Source organism: Macaca mulatta, chromosome 2 (genome assembly GCF_049350105.2).
Source record: "Macaca mulatta isolate MMU2019108-1 chromosome 2, T2T-MMU8v2.0, whole genome shotgun sequence".
Classification (NCBI taxonomy): Eukaryota; Metazoa; Chordata; class Mammalia; order Primates; family Cercopithecidae; genus Macaca; species Macaca mulatta.
Genome location: NC_133407.1, coordinates 127,759,232 through 127,784,247, shown reverse-complemented (window position 1 = coordinate 127,784,247; position 25,016 = coordinate 127,759,232). Strand labels below are relative to the sequence as shown.

The 25,016-nt window shown below is 41.4% G+C and overlaps 1 protein-coding gene across 3 annotated transcripts in view; it reads left to right on the top strand.

The window, feature by feature from the left end:
* The window catches only part of PRICKLE2 (prickle planar cell polarity protein 2), a 352,914-nt gene that overhangs the window by 220,452 nt on the left and 107,446 nt on the right, over positions 1–25,016 (top strand).

Here is a 25,016-nt window from a genome sequence, read left to right as displayed (position 1 = left end):
TTAGGCACATAGATTATTTCCCCAGTGAGAGAGTTCTGCTTCCCATATCAATGCATGTATGAGCACAGTCAGGGGAGGGCTCCAGTGTGCCATGAATATGTAGACATAGACTGCCGTGTACTGAATCTGCAGCTGGTAAGGCTGTGATTTGCTTCGCCTGCACATCTCTTCCCAAAGAGTGTTTTAAACCATCTCAGTGAGACTTAAACTAAACGAAGCTGCCTTGCCTCTTTGCTAGAGGCCAAATTGGCTGCTGTAATCCTGCTCCTCAGAAGGCTTACTGCCTGCTGATGGCTTTCACAGATGGGTCGGGATGAGTGTCCCCAAGGGCTCCAGAGTAAGTCACAACTTTGACATAATTACCGTATTTTGGAAATTTGGATTTTAATGCCTCCTTGAGTGCTTATAAAGGTTTTGCCTTTCCATCAAATGCTCCTTCCCCTTGGGAATTCTGTTTTTAATGTGAAAATTAAAATATACTGGCTCCATTGGGCATCTCAGTCTATGAAGATTCACGGGGCAGCCAGAAATAGTAAAATAGCATTGTTTGAAATGGTGTGTTTATAAAGATTTACCCATGCAATGTGAGGGAAAAAATAGAAATAGAGGAAGAAAGATGCATTTATGGAAGCTTAAAGAATGAGAAGGGAACTTAGAGGTTAAACAGCATGAGATGATATTTATCCAGGGCTCAGACTTTGGAGTTGGAAAGAGCTGAAGATACTTAGAGCTACCTATTCTTTCCAGTAAAGTGGAGAGAGCAATGAAATCTATAGGTAGGGTGATAGGTGGAAGGATTTACTGAGATGACATTTGAAAAGCACAGTGGCAACCACGTAGTAAATACTCGGTAAATATTAGCTGCTATTGTTGTTTTGTTGTTGTTGTTGTTCCCATTTTGTCATTATCATTATAAATATTGTTGCTAAAAAACATGATAGTATTGAAAAGGCAACATATTCACATCCGTTTGCCTGCAGAGGGGTTTTGCTAGCAGAAAAGATGCCATCTCTGGTACTGTTACAGCCAAACGATTCCCACTCAAAGAAACTTTCCACCCTATTGATTGAGTTGACAGAATAAAGTATATTATCCAGAACTACTGTATTTTGCAGAACTGAAAGTGACCAGCTGGTATAATGAAAATCATTTAGAACTAGCTGGGGCTTAGGCAGCCTTAAAGAAGGCATTCTGTTTTGGCAGCTGACAAGTTACATGTAGAAAGCTGTGGGGTCCCAGTTGGAATCAATGCATTTCTAGATTTCTCTTCTGCTTCAACTATGCATGTGAGAGACAGTCCTTTTCTTTCTTCGTTCTTTTCAGTGCAGACATTGAGCATTTTCTTCTCCATCCAGGGAGGCTATTGGATACGTGCTTAACCTGCTGGTTGGCTCCTCAGAAGTTCCAAGGCTGAATTTTTGCCACCATCTGGGTGCCTTCAGCTTGTGGGTTGGCTGCTAAGGGAAAGGAATAGGCCTCCCCTGCCTGCCTGCCCACCCATGGCCCAGTCTGTCTGCTCTTGTTTTGTGTCACTGCCATGGTACAATTTTGCCAGGCTTGTGGTCTGCCTCCTTCATGCCAGTGGGCCTATTTCTATCACACAATTGGACTGCTGTTTCTCTCCCTTTCCTCCCAAGATCTTTCTTTTTAATTTAGGGGAACTCAAACTCTGACACAGGGATCTGAAAGACAAAGGTGGATTAGAAGAGTCAGAGGAGTCTGCCGTAACATTCTTTCTCAAGAAACTCAGAACTGGGTGTTGGTCATTCCTGGTTGCTACTGATCTTTAGTAGAGTTGTGTTTTGCGCGGAGAATAATATTTATACCTTGACCATAGCCCACCTCCCTTACCTCCTGATGGGATGTGTGATCTCAGGAGAGTTGCCTGACCTCTCTGAACTTTGGCTTCCTCATATGAATATTGGAAATAAAGTCCCCTGAATGCATGGGATTGCTGTGAAGATAGCGGCTATAATGCCCTTGCCCAATTCCTGGTACTGACCGGATGTAGAGCATATTTCCCAGTTAATCCCAATCTATGAACAACAGGGGGCAGTAATTTTAATATTTATTTAACAGAGAAACTGAAGGCCAATAGAATTAAATTAGAAATCAATAACAACAAGGTATTTGGGAAATCCAAATAAAATGACATAGCAGATGACAAACCTTGGTACCCTGTCTAGTGCTTCTTTTAATAAACATCAATTCCAAACGTTCTGAGTTTGAATAGGGCTCAATGATCCAACTGCACTGCCTGCCTTGAATTAGCAGAAACCTCTTTATTTAGTAGCCCCGAAACTGTGGTCATTTCTTCTCTGCTGTCTGTAAAAACACACAAGAGTCAAAAGGCTGTGTCCCTCAGATAGGAATTCTGGGTGGCATTGGGATAAAGACTTTCTTTTGTGCTTAAAGACCCACTGAAACCTTTCTCTGTTCATTCCCTCCATGATTGTGGTGCTTATAAACAGGGAACTGCTGGTGACCATGAGCTATTGGCAAACTAAGAAGCTTGAGGATGAGGTATTGATGAAATCTGTTTTCTTTGTTGATGCTGTTGATTGACATTTGCCCCTTTGCTCTGTCTTAACCTGTAAACATGTAAAATGAAATGTTCTGGTTTTTATGCCGTGTGTGTGTGTATGTATGTATGTTTGAATCAAGCAGGGGTGAAGGTCTCTTTTGGGAATTGAGTCAGTTGAGTTTGGAGACTTGATTTTCTTTTTTCTTTGGCCTATTGTCTGAGCAGTTTATTATTTGGCGTCTGAAAACCATAAGCTTGCTTGTTGTGTTATTTCCCTGGGGATAAGGCAGAGGAGAAAAAAAGCAAGGCTGGAGAGAGGGGAGAGAGTGTGTGAGTTTGGATGGAGCTTTAAGAGGAGGGGAGGGAAAGGAAGACAGAATGGAGAAGCAGCTGGGAGAATATCAGAGCAATTGCCAATCCACCATGAAAGTGCAAAGCTGAAGGTTCCCTTTGGGCGAAGTTGCAACTCAGAAGGCAACTCTGTTCTCCTTTAGCTAAAAACTCCTCTCCCCATCTGTCCTACAAAACTCACAGCGAAGCCATTTTAAATCCGAAAACCCTCCTTATGACTAAGCACAGCACATGTTTTCCACTAGAGCACCATGGACCATTTCTAAAAGTACATTAATTAAAAGGAGCATATTTTCAAGTACAATATGAACCTGCCTTTCCCTGGTGAGTGTAGGGGGTAAACTTCAGTGCATGTTTGGCCATGAAGTCTGTAAAGATCAAATTGACTAAACCAAGCACTCAGATATGAGCGTTGACTTGGAAGATGAAACCTAACACTCCAGAGGGCACAGAATCCAGAGACGTTGCTGGTTGGAACTGGAGGCATGAAGAAAATCAAGGCTGGCCTCATTTGACAAAGCACTGCCAGAGTCATGCTCACTCAGAACAGCAGAGTGAACCCACAGGAGGAAGCAATAGTGGGGGGGGGGGTCTCTGATAGCTCCCTTCTTCCTGGTGCTAGTGTTTGAGTTGCTGTATGTGTTTGAGCTGCTGTATGTAAGTGTTTGGAGCACTGAAGGCAGCACAGGAGCCCTTTCTTTATCTCTTCGGACATGGAGAAAGATCCACTTCTGGTTGGTATGTTTTCCAACCCAGCATCCAGCCTGCTTCAGGTGATGGGAGACTGACTTGAATTGCCTCCATTCCTCTCACACTGGGACTGCTGTTGGCTTCAAGTCACCCTCCTCTCTTTGACTCCTTAAAATGAAACCTTGTAAATATTTTCCAGCCCCATCCAGGGTTAAGGGTAGCCAGGGCAGAAATTCTTAGCATTTCATTTCAACTGGGCAAGATGCCAATTTTTCCAGCTCTTTTCTTGGCATCCATTCATCAGTTATGAGTCCTTAGAGATGGCTGCTCATGAAAGTTCCAAGACTTAACTGAGAAACAGCCATATTTTCTATGGTCACAAAATCTGGTAAGGTTTTAAGGTAACTGTTAATATAGAAGGCAATGTATGTTTTGGGTGTCTATGTATCTGTTATAGTCTGTGGTTAATGTTGATGTGGATGTATGATAACTGTCATAGACTGAGCGCCTACTGAGTACTTGCTATGAAAGATGCTTTATGTAAACTTGCCTTGTTAATTCTTACAGCAATCATGCAGCTAGATATTATTGGTTCTATTTAGTAATTGAGAAATCAGGACTCCTGGAAGTTAAGTAACTTGTTCAAGCTTACACAGACAGTAAAGAGTAATGGTGGGATTCGAACCCAGGGTAATCAGAGTCCAAAGCCTGTCCACCATTCTAGGCTTCTTTATACTTTTCATTATAATGTCCCCTGGGGATGTTGTTTATTTCTCTTATATAGTTCCTTTATGAATCCCTCATTTGAGAAACACCTCATTGTTTAGCCATTGAATTAAAATCTCATTGGTTGATCTTTGGTAAAGTTGGAAACACCCAAGAGAATATGTCAGACTTGAAACAGAACATAGTGGTGTCTTCACCTTCTGCTTTTAATGTGACTTTTGGAATGAAAGTGTGAGATTGCTTGGAAAGTCAAAAGACACCCTGAGATGAAAAGTAAAAACTGCAGGCAAATGGAAGAAGTCCTTTGCTGGACTACAGAGAACACAGGGAATTCTTCTGGTCTAAACTTGTGGCTATGGGGAGACAGACCAATGGGAGTTTGGAGAGAGGGAAACCAAGCTTGTTGCTCTTGGTCGCCAGTTGTGTGCACATCAGGTTCTAACTAAAATGTATGTTTCCCTTTTCCAAGCCTCAGTTCTTTCATCTTGAATATGAAGGTCCTAAATCAGGTGATCTACACGTTGTCTTCCAGCCATGACCTTGATGAGTGTGAACTTTCAGAATGAATTCAGCCTCGTCAGGGAAGGAGTGTAATTTGCACTGTCGGCCGCTTTTGGCGGGGAACTAAAAGGTCAGGTTTTAGATCAGGACCTGACTTCTCTGTGTTGTGAATATGTGCTGGAAAATGAGAAGTGGTAGCCCCCCGGAGAATGACGGGAAGCTTCCTGGAAGAACGTCTGACCTTTGGATGCTTTGCACTAGTGGAAAGGGGGTGGCAGTGGGCAGTGTGTCGGTGCTGCTCGTTCACTTTCAGAAGCTCTCCGGGGCTTTGTTATGTATGCAAGCATCCTACAGAGTGCTAGAGACCAAGGCTTCTCAAATTTAATGTGCATCTACCTGGGGGCGTTGCTGAAATGCAGATTCTGAATTTTTAACAAGCTCCCCTGGGATGCTGATGCTACTCCTTCTAAACTACCTTTATAATACGCATAGAGGAAAGAAAATTTGACTAAATTCAAGAGGTCCAGAGTCTAGTTCCAATTGTTGCTTATTTGAGTAAACCTCAAATAAATCACTCAGCTTCACCATGACTCAGTTTCTCCATCTGCAGATAAAATAATATCTACTATTTAATGATTACTGTGTGTCAGGCACTGTGTTCACTAGGTGTTCACTGTTTTATGTGCTGTGTTTTACTTGATCCTTGCGTTAGGAGGCAGGCTTTGTTACCATCTGCATTCTGCAGTAACTCAGCCCAGAGAGGTTGACTAACTTGACCGAGGTCACATAGCTAGTTAGTGGCCAACTTGGGATTGGAATTCATATCACCTGACTCTGGAACCTTCACAACTTATAGACATAATAGATGTGAAATATCTTGGGACTTACTGTGTGAATGTGTATGTAATTATATGATATGTACAATTACCAATATTTCAGGTACTTGAGATTGTAAGAAGTAGATGTTTCCCAGATGAGGTTGTATTGTTTTTAAGTAAAAAATGTTCTGATTTATAGAAATTAAAGTAAAAGGCATTGTGAAGTTTCAAAAAGCACAGGTGTTTGCTCCGTTGTCACCTGGGGTGGGGAGGAAGTGGTACATGAAAGGAGTATTCTGAGGAATGGGGGGTTTTGGTTAACTGAGGTTTTATTTTAAATTAAATCCCAGTTCATTATCCGTCTTGGTTTTGTAAATTTGGACAGTATGACAGATACCTTTTCTGCCTTAATAGGAAAAGCAGGGTTAGCCCAACTGAGTATGTCTTGTGATTCAGGCTATGGCAGCCATGCAAATTATTGTCCTGAAAATGAATCCCAGTGATCCTGTTTTGTAAGGAAGCCAGAAGAGGTTGATTGTGAACATTATCAGAGCTTGATATTTGTCACCTCACTAGACACCAGGCTGTTTGGACTTCACTCTTATAAATGTCCTGACCATATGATTAGTATGTCAAATACCTGGCACCTATATCACCATACTCCAGTCTCCTTTGTCCACTTCAGACCTCACAAATAATCGACACATTTTTTCTGTCCAGCCCCAGTGCATCCTCAGAGTCCTTCTCAACATAGCACTGGAGGCAGCCTATACCCATGAGTTACAGTTGGCCCAGGAGATTTACCCTACATGCGAACTCAACCCTTGGATACCCCTGGAAGTTGGTTCTCTTTTCAGTTTAGTAAGTACGTATTGAACACCTACCAATAGCCTAAGCATGCTGAAATGAAACCCTATTTTCCATTCACTCTGTATTTTATTTGTTCTCATGAATGTGAATGTTCTGCAGGCTTACTGAAAGGTTTAGTTAATTACTTAATGGGTACACTGTACACTATTCACATGATGGAAATACTAAAAGCCCAGACTTCACCACTACGCAGTATATCCGTGTATCAAAACTGCACTTGTACCACCTAAATTTATACAAATTAAAAGGAAAGTTTAATTTTTGGTAAATTAAGGTTTTAATATTCTTTTTTTCTTTCTTTCTCTGTAATATACATCCTGTTGTTCTGAGTAATACCTCAGACTCCTGTCCCTTTTCATTACCAGTGATGTAGGTCTTTTTCCAGGTCTCCTGCTGTGATTCTGTCAGAGGAATACCTCCTTTACAAGGGGCTGTTTTCTGTAGGCATCCTCCGGGCAGTCCAGCCATTGGTTAGGTAGTCAGGGGATATGAAGCACGTGCTCCTGGCTCAGCAACTGCATAGCCCTCAGCTAAAGCTCTCCCCTTCCCCTGACGGCTTATCCATCAAGAGTCAGAACTTCATTTAAATCGCTGCCTGAGTCGATTACTCGCTTTTGAGTTCATCATCTCAGAAGTTGCCAGGAAAGCCTGTCAAGACTAGAAGCTTGCCGCTGACTGGAAAGATGACACCCCCCCACCCTTGTGTCCTGTGCAGGTTGGGCCACTCCGAAGGGCCTGCCTTATTAGAAAGGAGGGTGAAAATGCATAGCAAAGAATTCACGTGCTCCTCTCTCAACAGGAGTGTTGATTCTTGCTAGACTGGCTTCTGAAAGGGGAATAAGTAGAAAGCAGCAGCATCACGGGGCCTGATTGATTGGAAAGCTTGAACCTGCCTTCTTTTCACTGTGTCAGTTTGGCTGCCTAACCAGCTGCCTAAACACTCATGTTGTTTGCCCTTGTAATGCTTAAAAATGGTTTTAAACCCTGCACCACTGAATTGCTAAGATGCAGCATCCTAAATGGTAACTATGATATCATGTGCTATTTTGAATTTTTAAAAGAATGTTACAGAGAGTGAGAAATAGCAGTTGAGCATCTGCGAGATGTAAGGCGCTGACTTTGGCCCTGTGGGTAGTTTAAAATATCACAGCCGGTCTTTTGCACTTAACCAGTTTTCCAAACAGGTGTTTTTAGCTTAGGATCCCTGGACAGCAAAGGACCAGACAGAATTGATGAACTCTGAAATTTAACGCAAAATTTTCTGTGAATGTGTATATGTCCATTTTTTAAGGGAGAGGATCCCAGCTTTCATCAGATTCTTAAGGGCATCAAGTCACCCAAAAGGTTAAGAACTGCTAAGTTGGGTGGTAGGTTGTTGTAAACTCATCCAGAGAATTCTCTACAGGTTAATGTGAGACTGGAAAAAAGAAATGTTCTTCTGCCCCAGAGAAATGCAACATTTTTCTACATGATTACCCAGGAGCTAATGTTAAACCCTGTGGAGCTAGAAGGAGAGAGTTACCTGATTTTCTTCCATTTTATAGATGAGTAATTTGAGGGTCGTGGTCTCAGATGCCAAAGCCACAGGAGTTCTTGTTGCTTCTCTCTCTCACTTTTTATTGTTCACTCAACAGTTTAACAACTTTTTGAACATTTGCTGTGTACTAGGCCAGAGTTTTTCAGTATTTCTGTACTTGAGGCATTCTTTCAAATACTTGACATTTTGCAGTACAGTAACAGAATTAAATTACTACACTATAGTTATGGTACATTCTCAGCAATAATACATTTTTCTCTACCTCATCTTAAGCTTTTGCAAACTTTCATTTAATTGAGGACAAAGGCAGTCTTTCTTTAATGTGATCTTGGCCAAACACTACTCATCGTGTAGTTGAATCACACTCTACATTTTTGACATCATTGTAGCAATATACATTTTCAGTTACTGTAAAAAAATAAATATGAAAAATAAAATTTACACTTTGGTTATATCTTGTTTGTAGCCCACTGGTTGCAGCTAGATTTCGGACTAAGTATTAGAGAGTCAAAATTTCAAAGAGCTACTTATTGAATACTTATTATTGTTATTCTAGATATAGGATTTTTAAAATTTACATTACAATGGGAAAAGGTATTATAGACACACCAATAAAAAAATGGCTTCTGATGTTAAGGAAAAAAAAATTTAAAGGATACTAAAATGGGGAGAGTATATGAGAAAGGGAGGTCAGTTGTTTTTTATATGATCCTTGGTGGAGACGTCTTTGGTTGATGATGGGAACAGTGAAAAGCAGGCCAGCTCCTGAAGTACTGAGGGAAGGGTCTTTTGGGCTGAGGAGCAGCTACTGCAAAGATCCTAAGAGAGGGACAACCTTGGCAAATTCAAAGGACAAATAAAGGCTGCTGAGGCTGGAGCAAGATGGGGAATAGAGTAGAACAAAATAAATTTGGAGAAAGAGGAACAGACCAGGTTATATAAGGTCTTGCAGGCTATGGTTAAAGAGTTTGTGCTTCATTCTCATTGTTGTGAGAAGTTAATGGCACATTTTAAGCAGGAGAGCTGAGTGTTATCATCATTGTTTAAAAAGCAAACAGTGGTGGAAATTAGATTCTAGAAGGGCAGGCATGGAGGCAGGAAATTAAGAAGTAAGCTATTGTAGTAGCTCAAGCAGGAGGTAATGGTGAATTGGACTAGGATAGTAAAGACAGAGTTGGTAAAAAGAGATAATGAATAAATGACTAAGACTCATCCCGTGCACCAAGGAAGTCCACGGTCCCGGCTCCTTGTTGTTCGTTTCATCAACTATGCTCAAAGTGTGTGGGCGTTGCTACATCTAACAGGCTTGGGATACAGTGTGGGGGCTGGGATGGAGGAGGAATACATCCTTCAACCAGCACCTTGTCAAATCGGAGTATAACAAATTTTTTAATATTTTCAAAACCTTACTCCTGTAGACCATGTGAATCCAATTCATCAAGGGCTTCTTTCCAAAAAATCATGAAACCAGGAAATGTTGTTTTCTTTCTGTGTACCTCCCTCCTTCGTTTCACTGCTGCAAGAATGAGGAAGCAAGTTGTAACTCAGAACAAAACCACAAAAACCTTTCCATAGATCCAGCTCGAATCAGGGAAATCAGCATCTCACTTTTGCTGCCTGTCCCTCCTGTAGAAAACCCTGAGAATTTTGTTTGATTGGTTTCTTTCTTTGGACTTGACTAAAGCCAGGTCTCTCCTGAAAATAATGTCTTTCCCTGTTGTGTCTAACTCAATCTGAATTGAGGGGCTTTACATCCAGCATTGGTGTCTGGTAAACCTCCAGTCGCTCGATTCTCTTGTTTCGCAAGTCCACTGGGGTCGTCCGGAGCCTCTGGCCTCGTTTGCTGAGCAACATGGATTTCTGGGAAGTTTTTGCCTCCAGCCCTTCAGCACAGATATTAAAGGGCCCCTGTCAAGTTTCGAAGGTTGTGACCATTGCCAGAATCCCCACAAGCCAAGCCCCTGAGGGATTCCACTGCCAGCTGGCTCACGTCCATACCAGAGATGGCTGAATTTCTGTGGTTCTCTGTGCATGGAGCTGGCCCAGTTCCCCTGGATGAAAGGCGGCCTAATATAAACTGAAAATGTTATTAATAAGCAGCCACTTAAGAATTTCCTATGACTTGCCAGTGATTCGGGGGCCTCTATGTGAACACGGAAAAAAGCACAACTTGTTTTACATGGATTAAGGGACCAGGGCAGCCAATCCGGAGGGGCTGCCAAAAGGTATTCAGGTGTTTGGTGAAGGGCTTTGGGTAAGTTCCACAAACTCTTTGAGGCTTGGTTGTCCTGTCTGTAAAATGAGAAGGATAACCATAATTTTCTTCTCATAGTGTGGTTTGAGGATTAACTAAGAAAAGCATGGAAACTGTTTGACACAGAGCTTGGCACATACTCAGAAAATGTTTTCTGAAAAAAAGTGGAGAAATCACACCCCAAAAATGAAGCCAAACTGACCTTATGCCCCTGAGCTCAGGGGAAAATGAGTAAACTTAAAGTTCCAGATACCTCTAGCGTTCAGTAGTAACCATAGTACTTGGCTTCTCTGAACTTCACTTTCTTCATCTATAAAGAACCCCTGCTCTTCTGACTAACTTTGTAGAGATTATTGGCGATTCAAAAGTTACATGAAATGAAAGGGCTTGGTAACTCTATAGTCCTTGATTCATCCAACAGGTCATTAATTTACTGTCTAACCTGTCTGCCTTATTGCATCTTGGTATGAAAAGAAAGTCATGGCCGGGTGTGGTGGCTCACGCCTTTAATCCCAACACTTTGGGAGGCCAAGGTGGGTGGATTACCTGAGGTCAGGAGTTCGAGACCAGCCGGGCCAACATGGTGAAACCACGTCTCTACAAAATACAGAAAATTAGCTGCGCATGGTGGGGCATGCCTGTAATCTCAGCTAGTTGGTGGAAGGCTGAGGCAGGAGAATTGCTTGAACCCGGGAGGCGGAGGTTGCAGTGAGCCAAGATTGCACCATTGCACTCCAGCCTGGGCAACAAAAGAAAAACTCCATCTCAAATAAAAACAAATAACAACAACAACAAAATAGTCATTAGTATGACCTTGAAGAATTAAAAACTTGGTCAAGGATACATAATCCTTTGATAGGGATAACAATGAAATTACCTTGCTCAGTTCAGCACACCTTTAAGTTTACATTAAGGATTTGGTAAGACTTATCAAAATGAATTGTTCACCACCCATCTGTTTTCCATTGATCTCTTTCCATCCTAACTGGAATAGATTAGTAGGGTCTAGATTGACTTCTAGAGAACAAGAACCCTAACTACTTTTGTTTGTTTGTTTGTTTGACTTTGTATCTGTAGACATAGGGTAGGATCTAGCACACGGGCACATTGTCAAGTTTCATTATACCATGAATGTTGTATATATTAAGTTGTTAAATCCTAATGGCAACTCACCGAAGTTAGGATTTGAACCAAAGTTATTGTAACCACAGAATCTAAGATCCTAACCCACTGCGGTATACTGCCTTTAAGTCCTTATGGAATATTTTATGCCTCAGATCTTGTCTATATAAGTTTAGCCAACTTCATCCACAAAGAAGGTAGAGACTAAACAAGTACTTCAGCAGGTGGCATGGAAGAGAAAAGCAAACAAAGAGGTGTTTTGTGGAGTCTTCTGATCCTTGCCTTGAAGTTTGGAGGTGAGGTGTGTTGGAATTCAGTTTTCATTCATTTCCTCAGAAACTGTTCCCCCAAAGGATTTATCTGGAAAGGAAGGGGTCTTAGAACTTGCTCTGATAAATGTCCAATGAAGCAAAAATGTGCATGCCATAAAATCACAGGTGGCATGTAGACAAAGTGAAGTGGAGAAATATATCTAGAAGGAGTCACCAACTCTATCTGCCTTGGTTTATTCTTTGCAGAGCAGCAGGTCTGACAGCCAGCTGAGGAAATCAGAGCTTTTCTAGATACCCCACAGCCTTGCACAGGGATACAGTGATGTGGGGATGCAGGTAGTAGTGTTGCCATGGAGACACCATCAGTGGCCAAGCTCTTCTCCTTTGAGGGCTCACTCCATCTACTCATCACGAAGTTGAATTAGCTCTCTCTGTGCTTGGTAGGCGATTCCTCACTGGCTTGTGAATGCTTTTAAAATAAAGCTAAAACTCCCTCCCAGCTACCACCTTGTTACAGTCCTAGACTCCTGTCAGCATCTCAGTGACACCATGTTCTGTCCCCTTCCCATGACTTTATTCGCCTGTTAGGAATACTCTTTCATTATCTTTTTGCCTAGAAACTTCTCCTACTCAGCAATCTTTGGCTCCAGCTTCCTCAAGGAGGCCTTGCCTGATTTGTCGTTAACCTGGAATCTTCTGTAACACAGTGGCTGACACATTAATGATGGCCTAACAACAGAGATGCAGTACCTACCACTTTCTTTGTTTTAAAACTTTTTATTTTGTAAAATTGCAAGGTCAGTTAGATAAAAGTTACAAGAATAGTATAACAAACTCCCAAAACACCCTTCTAGATTTTTCTGTTAACATGTTGCCACATTTGTGCTGCTTGTTCTCTCCCTCTTTTCCTCTCTCTCTCCACACACACCGTCATATACACATAATATTTTTGTTGAACCATATGACAATAAATTGCAAACATCATCCCTTATCTGTATATATTTCAGCATCTTTCTCTTCAAAACAAGAACATTCTTTTAAATATCTTTTTCACAAGAACTCTCCACTTTGAAATTTATGGTCTAGATATTTCTGGCTATGTTGTTGTGTCAGATAGAAATTCCTTTTTATTTTTTAACCCCTTGCAACACCTACCACAATGCATGGTACATAGTAAATGTTCAGTGAATTATTGTTTAATAAATGAAGTTGACTGCCACAAGTATTTCAGCATTGCCTCTGTTCTGCCTTTTGGACTCATGGTTCCTGCTGCTGTAGAAACTCTACCTTGTTGCTTGAGCCTACTTGTCTGGCCTGTGGGAGAGGGCAGAGAGCCCCAAAGAGTGGTCTTCAACCAATGGCTGTTGATAACTGGTGGATAAGTAGCCCTACTTCCTTAACTCCCAAGGGGAATGTATCTGAGAAATGTTCTGTACTTCTCCCATAGGTCCTCAGCTGAAATGAGTTCTGGTTGCTCAAAGCTGCTACCTGTTCATTAACTTACCCTCTATTTGCATCCTACCCTTCCCCACTTTCATTCTTCTGTTCCCTGTCAGGCCTTTTTGGGATCATCTCCCGCAAGATTCAGATATCTTCCAAGAGTCTGATTCTGGGGAAACCCAATCTAAGATACTGCCCCTCAATGACTGAGACATCATTCCTGCAAATCACAGTACAGTAAGAGATCTTTAAATTATCTGTTTCCAAGCAAAGTCACCCAGGAGGCTTATTTTTAAAAGGGAAGGCATTTCTGCTGCTCAAAAGTTACAAGATTAATAAATTAGTCTAAAGTAGGACACTGCATGTAATTCTTCATTGAAGCATGAATTGGCATATTAAGAAGAGGAAACAACTGCCCCTGAAAATTACCCTGTACCAACTTCAGTAACCCCTGGGAGAGAGAAGCACTTCTTAGTGCAGATGGCCAGAGCCGCTGGAGCCCAGCCGGAAGGGAAGGAGTTGGATAGGACCAGGCAGCGTGGTCTTGGCACTCAGCACACACCAGCCTCATACCCAGCTGGCCCCGTCACAGTCTCCGCCCTTGAGCTTCTGTGTTTATTAGGAAACCATTTTTCCTTTCTCACAGAGATAGAAATCTTGCTCCCAGACATGGCAAGTGTCAAGGTTCATGCCTGGGTCCCTCATTCAGACGGAGTGTTTGCCAAAAAAGGGGAAAAACAAAGTATTGTGGCTAGGGGGAGGGAGTTAAGGAGCCAGTAAGGCTGCAAATAACAGGATATGCTGACGTCTGGGTATCAAGGCAGAGGGATATAGAAATTCCAAGGAGAAACGGGTTAGGGAGGATGGGAGAACTTTCCTACACCCACTAAAATGGCACCGTCCCCTGAATTTCACATCTGTGCTTGGGCTTTGGGACAGGCAGTTGCCCAGCCAGTTTGGTCACTGTCATTAATCCAGACAGTGGTGGGGGAAGAGGGAGGCCACAATATCACCTTGCGAGAATGACTCACGCAGTGCTCTTCCCCACCTCAGGACCTGTGTGCTCACTTCTCTGCCTGGAAAACTCGTACTCTGATTTTTCTCATATCTGCCTCATAGTCAGTCTTCTCATCACAACTCAAATGTCACTTCAGTGGGAGGTCTGTCCTCACCCATGCTTAGTTCCTCTCTTTCTGATTTCCCTATTTCTGTCATAACACTTATCACAATCTGTAAATGGCAGGTTTATCTGTTTGTTTACTTAACTGTTGACTGTCTTTTTCATTTGGTTCAAAGCTCCACGCAGGCAGGCATGTTATCTGTCTTAATGACTGTTATGTGCCCAGCATCTTAGTGCAGTGCCTAACACACAGTAGCTGCTCAGTCAATTTTGGTGGGCGGGTGAGTGCCTAACACACAGTAGCTGCTCAGTCAATTTTGGAAGGCTGAGGCAGGAGGGTTGCTTGAGCCCAGGAGTTCAAGACCAGCCTGGGTAACATGGTGAAATCTTGTAGGTGGGCAGTTGGTTGGTTGGTAGGTTGCTTGGCTGGATGGATAGATATGGATGGATGGATGGATATGAATGGATGGATAGATGGGTGGATGGATGGATAGATGTGGATGTATTTATAGATATGAATGGATGGCTAGATGGATGGATAGATATAGATGTATGTATGGATATGAATGGATGGATACATGGGTAGATGGATGGATGGGTAGATATGGATGTATGTATGGATATGAATGGATGGATAGATGGGTGGATGGATGAATGCATATGAATATATTTACAGATATGAATGGATGGATAGATGGGTAGATGGATAGATATGGATGTATTTATGGATATGAATGAGTGGATAGATGGGTGGATGGATAGATAGATATGGATGTATGTATGGGTATAAATGAATGGATAGATGGGTAGATGGATGGATAGATATAGATGTATTTATGGGAAGTATGTATGGATATGAATGCATGGATAGATGGGTAGATATGTGGATAGATATGTATGGATGGATGGATATGAATGAATAGATAGATGGGTGGATGGATGGATAGATACGGATGTATTTATGGATATTAATGAATGGATAGATGGGTGGATGGATAGATAGATATGGATGTATGAATGGATATGAATGGATGGATAGATATGTATGTATTTATGGATATGAATGAATGGATAGATGGGTGGATGGATGGATAGATATGGATGTGTATTACAGATATGAATGGAAGGATAGACGGGTGGATGGATGGACAGGTAGATGGATGGATATGGGTGGAATAAAAGAAGGAATATTTTGACATTGTACCTAAAACAAGGTAGGAGAAAACACTGGTTTCAGATGATATAGTTCCTTAACTTCAGTCAAGTTATTTGTGAGTTTATCACCTAAATTTTTGTATCTGTGAAATGGATAAAAATGCCAACTTTATAGGACTGCTGAGAGAGAAATGAGATAAATTAAGTGAAAATTATTGAATATTATAAACCTTCATAAGTCTGAGCAATTATGCTAACAGTAGAACATAGCTGCTGTGTTCACCCCTCACCTGCCATCCTCAGTCAAAGCACAGGTTGGGCTAGAGCAACAGGAGTCAGGGCCTGTAGGTCACACCTGCCATCTGGAGCCCTTGATCTTTTGGAGCAGATTTTTACCTCTTGGAATATTCCCATTTGATTTCAGGCCAGCCTCTACAAATATATTTTCTTCCTTCCTTCATTTCTGGCATTCTGACTCTCCACTTACCCCTTTTGCAAGGGATGTATAAGTAGGAGCTGAAGCCCTGTGTGGGGGTCACATAATCCATACAGTTTTTGAGGAGGGTCGCCTTTTTCTTTGTGATAGCTCGGTTTTAACAACTCTGACCTGTTCAAGGCAGGATTATCTCAGCAATGTCTTAGGGCAGGCACACCTTGCTTCCAGTTCTTACAGACTCGGGGAAACACTACAGGGGAATGCCTTTCTTGCTGACAACAGCCACTGTCCTTTCATTTGCTTACCTTTTCTAGGCAGCCTGCAGTCTAGAAAAAACTCTTTACCCAAACACCTAATTGCCTCCTAAAACCTGAGGGAGGTGTTACTTCAGTGCACTTGAAAAGAATGTTTGGTTCATTTTAGGCTGGTGTCATACGTGCATGTGAAGAGTTGATGCTTTCGTTGGAAACTCGGAAAATGGGCTACAGAGCAGATGGAGTAAGTCGGGCCGCTGCCCAGCTCCTCCTGCGTCAGCATTTCCCAGAGATCTATTATATGGTTTGAAGTGATGTATGTTATCACAGCATTGGAGGTTATATGACTAGTGTACAAAGATACAATTCAAAGCAAGTCTTAGTGGTTTTAAATTATCCATGCCCCATCTTTCTCCACTTGCACAGAAAATTGCAAGTTGATAGCTAGTGAAATCTGGTTGTCAGATTTTTTTTTTTTTTTTTTAATCGAAGGGACCTAACTTTTAGCTCTGTGATACCCGTAAGTATATGTTATATGTAATTCCCACATTGGAGGTATCTTTTACATTACATAAGTGGATTCTTGATCCTGCTACAGGGCACCAGTTCAGAACAGACCCACTTATCTGGATTGAATAATGCACATCTATTTGCCGAGAGTGTTATGTGTGCATGTGTGGGTGGCTCTGGCTCATGTCTTGTCATAACCGGCCAGTCTTATCCCCTGGCTCTGGCTGATGGGGAACACATAGAATGAAGTCTGGTCTCCAGTTTCTTAACACTAAGGGAAAAGAGGACCAGCAGCTGTTTCTGTTTAATGGTGATTATCATTGGGATTGTGAGTGTTCTGAAAATTTTTTACTCTTACTGCTTATCTGTAGTTTCTGATTTTTTTCTACATTAGTTGTATATTGCTTTTTAAGGATAAGGAAGTAATAACTTTATAATAAGTATAATAAGGAAGAAAATGCTTTTCTCTTTTTTTTTTCTTATTAAGAATAAAAAGAGAGCTGGGCACGGTGACTCATGCCTGTAATCCCAGCACTTTGGAAGGCTGAGGCAGGGGGATTGCTTGAGTCCAGGAGTTTGAGACCAGCCTGGGTAACATAGTGAAACCTCGTATCTACAACAAATACAAAAATTAGCTGGGCATTGTGGCATGTGCCTTTAGCTTCTCAGGAGGCTGAGATGGGAGGATTGCTTGAGCCCAGGAGGTCGAGGCTGCAGTGAGCCATAATTGCACCACTGCACTCTAGCCTGGGTGACAGAGAGAGACCTTGTCTCAAAAAAAAAAATGTTCTTTTGCCTTTAGTGAGCTAAAGGCATGGAAGAATTTAAATACCTAGGATACATCTGTCATTTAGCAAAAAGCAATGGAGAGCTTTGGGTTATTTTAGCCCTTTTCTTTGTTTTTGTTTTTGTTTTTGTTTGTTTTTATTTTCAAAGTGAAAGCAAGTTTATTTAGAAAGTAAAGGAATGAAAGAATGGCTGCTCCATAGACAGAACAGCCTAGCCCTTTGTTTTTAACAAAAGTGTGTTTTCCCACCTCTGGCCTTGCCTGCCTTGGGCGAAGCCATGTTGAATCCCATGTTGTTTATTCCTTGTCAGTCACTTGGTTTGTACGGGGACTGAACCACTCTTTAAGCTGTCTGCCCCTTGTCCCTGTGCATGAAAGTGGCCTGAACCTGATCTAGCCATGGACTTGGGACAGAGGAGTCCACACCATGAGGGAGGTGGAAGTCAAGACAGATGGCAGGGCTGGCAACAAGAGACACTATTCTCATGTCTGATGTAGTCTTGCCTTTCACCAGTGCCTTTCACATCCTACTGGGTACCCAGCTGAGTGGCAGGAGGGCCTAGTGATACAAGAGGTTAAGACATGGTAGCAAGGAAGGGCTGGCATAGATTCTTTGGGACCGTTTGAAAATGTACATTGCCCAGAGTTTCTGAGACCATCGAGTATATTGGTAAAACCCACACCTAGTTTTAAACCATGCCCCGAGGCGCTCCTTTCTAACTAGGAGGCTACTACAGAAGAGTGGCCTTGAGCTGTGCTTGGAGGACCAGCTGCATCACATTCACCAGGCACACTGGTGAAAATGCACATTCCTGAGCCTGCCTCAGACCTATCCAATTAGAGTCACTGGGACATCCTACTATTCCCCATGCATCTCCCTGTAATGTCTTGGCAACCAGATATACAGTTTCTCACGACTAGAATTATTATTTATATAAGAGTTTCATGATTAGGAATTATTTATTTCTTAAAAGCCATTAACAGCCTCTATATTTTTTCTTCTTTCCATCTAGCAAATTATCAAGCACCTACTTCATATTTTGGTACATGCTAGAAATGACTTCATGGAGTCTAGGAACTTTGGTGGTGTTTAGCCTTGTGGCTTTGGAACCTTGTGGACTTCAAGGCCATGAATGTGCCTGGAGTTTGGGGAGAGGTTGAGCTTTGGAGAAGTTGGGCTCATAGTCGTCTTCTCCACATCAACTTGGGCAGCCCTGTTTTCTATTTTGAGTTGCCACATATGAGTTCTTTTACAAAATATATTTTCCTCTCATTAAAAAAGGTGGGGGGGTCACTGGGCACAGTGGCTCATGCCTGTAATCCCAGCACTTTGGGAGGCTGAGACGGGCGGATCACGAGGTCAGGAGATTGAGACCATCCTGGCTAACACGGTGAAACCCTGTCTCTACTAAAAATACAAAAAATTAGCCGGGTGTGGTGGTGGGCACCTGTAGTCCCAGCTACTCGGGAGGCTGAGGCAGGAGAATGGCGTGAACCTGGGAGGCGGAGCTTGCAGTGAGCCAAAATGGCATCACTGCACTCCAGCCTGGGGGACAGAGCGAGACTCCGTCTCAAAAAAAAAAAAAAAAAAAAAAAAAGGCAGGGGAGGGGGAGTAAAAGAGACAGGGAAGGAAAGTAAAAAACAGGCTTAATGATGTTTGCAATCCCATTAGAATCTCAATTTCTACAATTTGCTACTTGAAGTTGTCAAAAATCATGTTCTAAAGGAAAATCCCTTTTTTGCCTTCATCCTATCACTTCTCACATAAAACAAGACCTTGTGGTTCAGGGTTCGTTGTTGTAAATAACCTGTCAAAATCTCAAGGATAAGTATTCCCCCTACAAACCCTGCCCCCAATCTACTCATGATGAATCCTTTCATGTAATGGCAGGCAAGTTAATTGGTATAGATTGTTAGTCATTTTCCAAATGATAATGGTCACTGGTACAGATAACCAAGCTACTTGGAGATAGTTAAAGAGAGGTCCTCCACCTGACAATACTGTGTATGCCTTCGAAGGGCCGATTATGGTTTCTGAGATATGGAAGCCATGATTTAATGCTGCAACTTGGAGGTGGAGGATTTGCAGAGGTTGTTTTGGGGTAGAGGAGAATGCAGAATCTCCCCTCTCTGAATCATGGCTTATTCCTTGGAAACCTGTCATTCACAAACCCAATTATGTGCAGGTAGAATGTCAACTCTGACAGAATGAAACCAATGCACCCTTTGTGTGTGTGTGTGTGTGTGTGTGTGTGTGTGTGTGTGTGTGTGTGTGTGTGTGTTTAATGAAATCCTGCTTTACTAGCAGGTTCTATTTTCATAAATGTCTATTTTAAAAAAAGCCAAATCATATATTTCCCCACACACTTCTGAATATGTTTCATTCAGGTGAGAAGCCTTAATCAGTGTGTTGAAAGAGAGCTGTTGGGTGTTGCTGTATGCATTTTGCCAAAGTGGGAGAGATGCAGGAATGAAGAGAAATCCTCTTAGCATTACCTCTGACCCTCTGCCCGCTTCTGAGAGTCTGGGCCTTGGGTTCCCAGTTTATAGATGGAGGTTATTAAATTAGCCATTATCAAAGGCTGTCATGGAATCACTCAAAGGTTGAAAATTCTTTACAAAGAAAAATGTCGTGCCACGGGAGTGCCAGTTAATTATAAATGAGAAGTGGAAGGCAGGCAGCTAGCATGGAAAACAGATAAGGTCCTTGTGGCTTTGAGTTACTATTTAGGGTTTTGGGTTTTTTTTCCTTTTCTTCCCCTCTCCTTGGTTTTGCTTTTGTGTGGGTGTGAGGTTTTGTTGTTGTTGTTGTTCAGAAGTAAAAGGGTATTCTGTGGTTGGAATCAGATTTTCTGTAAGTAACTTTTTGGTTCAGTGGTCAGATAGAGCCTACTTGGAGTCCCTGTTCTGCTCACTATTTAGGGTTGATTAACTACTCTGAATAGTTCAGTTGCTTGACTGCTTACAAGCCACTTAACCACTCTGAGTCTTTGTTTTCTTCTGTGGGAAGTGGAGATAATATTTCCTTTCCTGGAGGACTGATGGAGATAATATTTCCTTTCTTGGAGGACTGATGGAAGAATCTGGGGTCATGTATATAAGGTATAAAGCAACTCAAATGCTGGGCATACAGCTCGGTATGTGCCCCCTCCCCATCCTGACCACCTGTATCCTGCTTCTTTCTGGTTTTCAGTAGCACTTGCTGCCTTTAATATACTTTGTGATTGAATGACTTGTTATGTGTATGGTATGTTTCTCCCCTCTGAGAACGCAGGCCAAGAGGTCAGGGATCTTTGTCTTGGTTAGGTATCCAAGTACCTAGAGCAGGCCTTGGTACATGGTAAGTGCTTGTTAGTTATTTGGGGCTTGTTGTTGTTGTCGTTGTTGTTTTGTTTTTGTTTTGGGGTGTGTGTGTGTGTGTGTGTGTGTGTGTGTATGTGTGTGTTGAGACAGCTTCTCACTCTGTCACCCAGGCTGGAGTGCAGTGGTGCGATCTGGGCTCACTGCAACCTTCACCTCCTGGGTTCAAGTGATTCTTGTGCCTCCACCTCCCGAGTAGCTGGGACTATGGGTGCCCGCCACCATGCCCAGCTGATTTTTTTTTTTTTTTGTATTTTTAGTGGAGACATGGTTTCACCATTTGGCCAGGCTGGTCTCGAACTTCTAGCCTCAAGTTATCCATCCACCTCGAGTTATTTGTTGAATGATCACATAGGGCCTCAGCCCTCCCCATCTTCTCTTTTCTGTTTATCCTTCTACTTGTTGATGCTTATTCTGGATCTGATTCTGCACTCCTCATCTGTTTTCTTCTTGTCTTTATTCCTTCTCCTGGAGCCTCAGTTCGTTAAATCATGTCCATCCGGCATTAGTGTGCTCTTCCCTGCATAATCAGTACCTGAATAAATGAATTTCATTGGTGGATATTTTGGGACTGAATTTGGTAAAAGTTTTCTACATTTCAGTGTTCAAGTATGACTTTCTAGTAAAAAGCATTAGTCACCAAACAGCTTACTCAGTTTACTTAAACACACTGAAACTTGTTTTTCCTTAACTCATAAACTGGAAAAAAAATTATTGGAGAAATAAACTGACTGCTTCCCAACAGACCTGACCATTGTGCAGTAGCTGATTAATTAAAGAGTTACTGTTCAAATGAGCTCTATTTTTAAAAGCAACAACCAGGGTTTGGATGGAACTTCTTTGAGTTTGGAGATGCAAACCAGATCCAAGGTGTGCATTCTGTCTGTGTATCTTTCTGATCCGATGAAAGCGGAAAATGGGGGAATCTGACAAGCCAAAATCAGTTTGGTTAGACTAAACTGATTTTGTTTCTTCGAGTGCATTTTTATGTCGAAATTCAGGTACAACACATCAATAGAATAAAGATATAAAACAACTAATCATCTTGATAGATACAGAAAATGCGTTTGACAAACTCCAACACCCTTTTGTGGTAAAAACAACAAACTAGCATAGAAGAGAACTTCCTCTACCTGATGAAGAGCATCTACAGATAACTCATGGCTAACATGATACTTAATGCTGAAAGACTGGTGCTTTCCCTTAAGATCAAGAACACAACAAAGATGTCCACTCTTGCTACTTCTGTTGAACATTGTACTGGAGGTTCTAATCAGGGCAATAAGACATGATAAAGAAATAAAAGACATGAGATTGAAAAGGAAAAAGTAAAACTCTCTATTTGCACATGATATAGTCTTATATAGAGAAAATTCTAAAGAACACACACACACACACACACACACAGAGGCACACAAGTACCTAAACTAATATAACTAATAAATGATTTTAGCAAGATTGTATGATTTAACATCAGTATAAAAATCATTTATGTTTCTATACAATAACAATCTGAAAATGAAATTGGGAACAATTCTAATTACAATAGCATCAAAAAGAATAAAATACTTAAGAATAAACTTAGAAGAAGTACAAGCCTGTGCCTAAAAACCACAAAATATCATTGAAAGAAATTAGATTGAATTAAATGGAAAAGTAGCCAGTGTTCAACTCTTCAAATTGATAAATTGATCTACAAAGTCAGTGTATGTCTATCAAAACTGTAGCTGGCTTTTTTTCTTTTTGCACAAATTGACAAACTAATCCTAAAATTCATATTTTATGAATGCAAATGCAAGGAACGAAGAAGAGCCAGAACAGTTTTTTAAGAGAAGAACAAAATTGCATGACTCATATATACTTCATGATTTTAAAACTTACTGCAGAACTGCAGTCATCAAGACAGTGTGGTACTGGCACAAAGATGGACATACAGACCACTGGAATAGAGCTGAGCATCCAGAATAAACTCTTAAGAGCTATGGTCAGTTGATTTTTTGACAATGGTACCAAGGCAATTCAATGGGGAAAGATTATTCTTTTCAATAAATGGTGCTGAAAGAACTGGATAGCCACATGAGAATGAAGGTGGTCTCCTACTTAGTGCCATATACAAAAATTAACTCAAAATGGATCATAGACGTAAATGTAAGAGCCAAAACCGTACATCTCTTAAATTAAAATGTAAGAATACATCTTTATGACCATGAGTTATGCAATGGCTTCTTAGAAATGATTAAAAACAACAACAAATTAGACTTCATCAAAATTAAAAACTGTTGTGCTCAACAGATGTCATCAAGAAAGTGAAAAGACAGCCCACAAAATGGAAGAAAAAATGTTCCTATCATATATCTGATAAAGGACTTGTATCCAAAACACTTATAACTCAACAATTAGAACACAACCCAATGAAAAAAGATGGACTAAGGATTGGTATAGACATTTCTCTATTCTAAGAAGATATATAATAAGCACATAAAAAGATATTCAACATCATTAGCCATTAGGGAAATGCAAATCAAAACCACAATTAAATACTGCTTTATACCCACTCTAGTAGCTACGATAAAAGACAGACAGTAACAAATGTGACAAGAATGTGGAGAAAATGGAACACTCATTCATCAATGGTGGGAATGTACAAAGGTGCAGATATTTTGGAAAACAATTTGGGAGTTCCTCAAAATGTTAAATCTAAAGTTGCCACATGACCTAGCAATTTCATTTCTAGAGATATATCCAAAAGAATTAAAAACATTGGCCGGGCATGGTGGCTCACACCTGCAATCCCAGCACTTTGGGAGGCCAAGGCAGGCGGATGACGAGGTCAGGAGATTGAGACCATCCTGGCTAACATGGTGAAACCCCGTCTCTACTAAAAATACAAAAAAATTAGCCAAGTGTGGTGGCGGGCGCCTGTAGTCCCAGCTGCTTGGAGGCATGAGAATGGCATGAACCTGGGAGGCGGAGCTTGCAGTGAGCCGAGATCGCGCCACTGCACTCCAGTCTGGGCGACAGAGTGAGACTCCGTCTCAAAAAAAAAAAAAAAGAAAAATTAAAAACATACATCCAACTGAGAGCAGTGGCTCATGCCTGTAATCCCAGCACTTTGGGAGGCCGAGGCAGGTGAATCACAAGGTCAGGAGTTCAAGACCAGCCTGGCCAACATGGTGAAACTCCGTCTCTACTAGAAATACAAAAATTAGCCAGGTGTGGTGGCGCATGTCTGTAGTCCCAGCTACTCAGGAGGCTGAGGCAGGAGAATTGTTTGAACCTGGGAGGCCAGAGGTTGCAGTGAGCCAAGAGGGCACCACTGCACTCCAGCCTGGGCGACAGAGCGATACTCTGTCTCAAAAAAAAAGAAAAAAAAAAAATTAGCCAGGCATGGTGGCATGCACCTGTGTGGTCCCAGCTGCTTGGGAGGCTAAGACAGGAGGATCACTTGAGCCCAGGAGGTCAAGGCTGCAGTGAGCCATGATTGCATCACTGCACCCCATCCTGGGAAACAATGAGAACCTGTCTCAAAAAACAAAACAAAACAAATATCCACACAAAAAATTGTACATAAGTAATCAGAGCATCATTATTCATAAAAGCCGTAGGTGAAAATAGTCCAAATGTCCACAACTGATCAGTGAAAATGTGGTATGTATATACAATGGCATATTATTCAGCAATATAAGGGAATGAAGGATTGATACATGCTATAACTTGGATTAACCTTGAAAAATCATTCTGTATGAAAGAAGCCAACTTCAGAAGACCACATATTGTATGATTGCATTTATATGAAATGTCCAAAATAGGCAAAACCATAGAGACAGAAAATAGATTAGTGGTTGTCAGAGCCTAGGGGGCAGGGGGATATGGGAAGTAACTGCCAGTGCTCCTGGGGTTTCTTTTTGGGGGGGATGAAAATGCTATAAAATTAGATAGTGATGACTCACAATTCTGAATGTATTAAGAGTCCATGAATTGTACACTTTGAAATGGCAAGTTTTATCTTATGTACATTGTATCTTCACAAAGCTGTTATCAAAACATCAGGCACATCTGGGGATTAAAATTCTGGGCTCTTTTATCACCTTTATAAGGTGCTACTGAAACTAATAATTTTAAAAAGAGTGAACATGAAATAACTTATTTCCTTAAAATTTTCCTCCTCTATTCTTTTATTTTCCTCTTTTTATTTTATTGGTGGAAGCTAGAAATGCTTTTGTGTTGCTGACATCAACATATTTATTGCTTCATCATTTCTGTAGCTATGGATAAGAGAACAGATGGT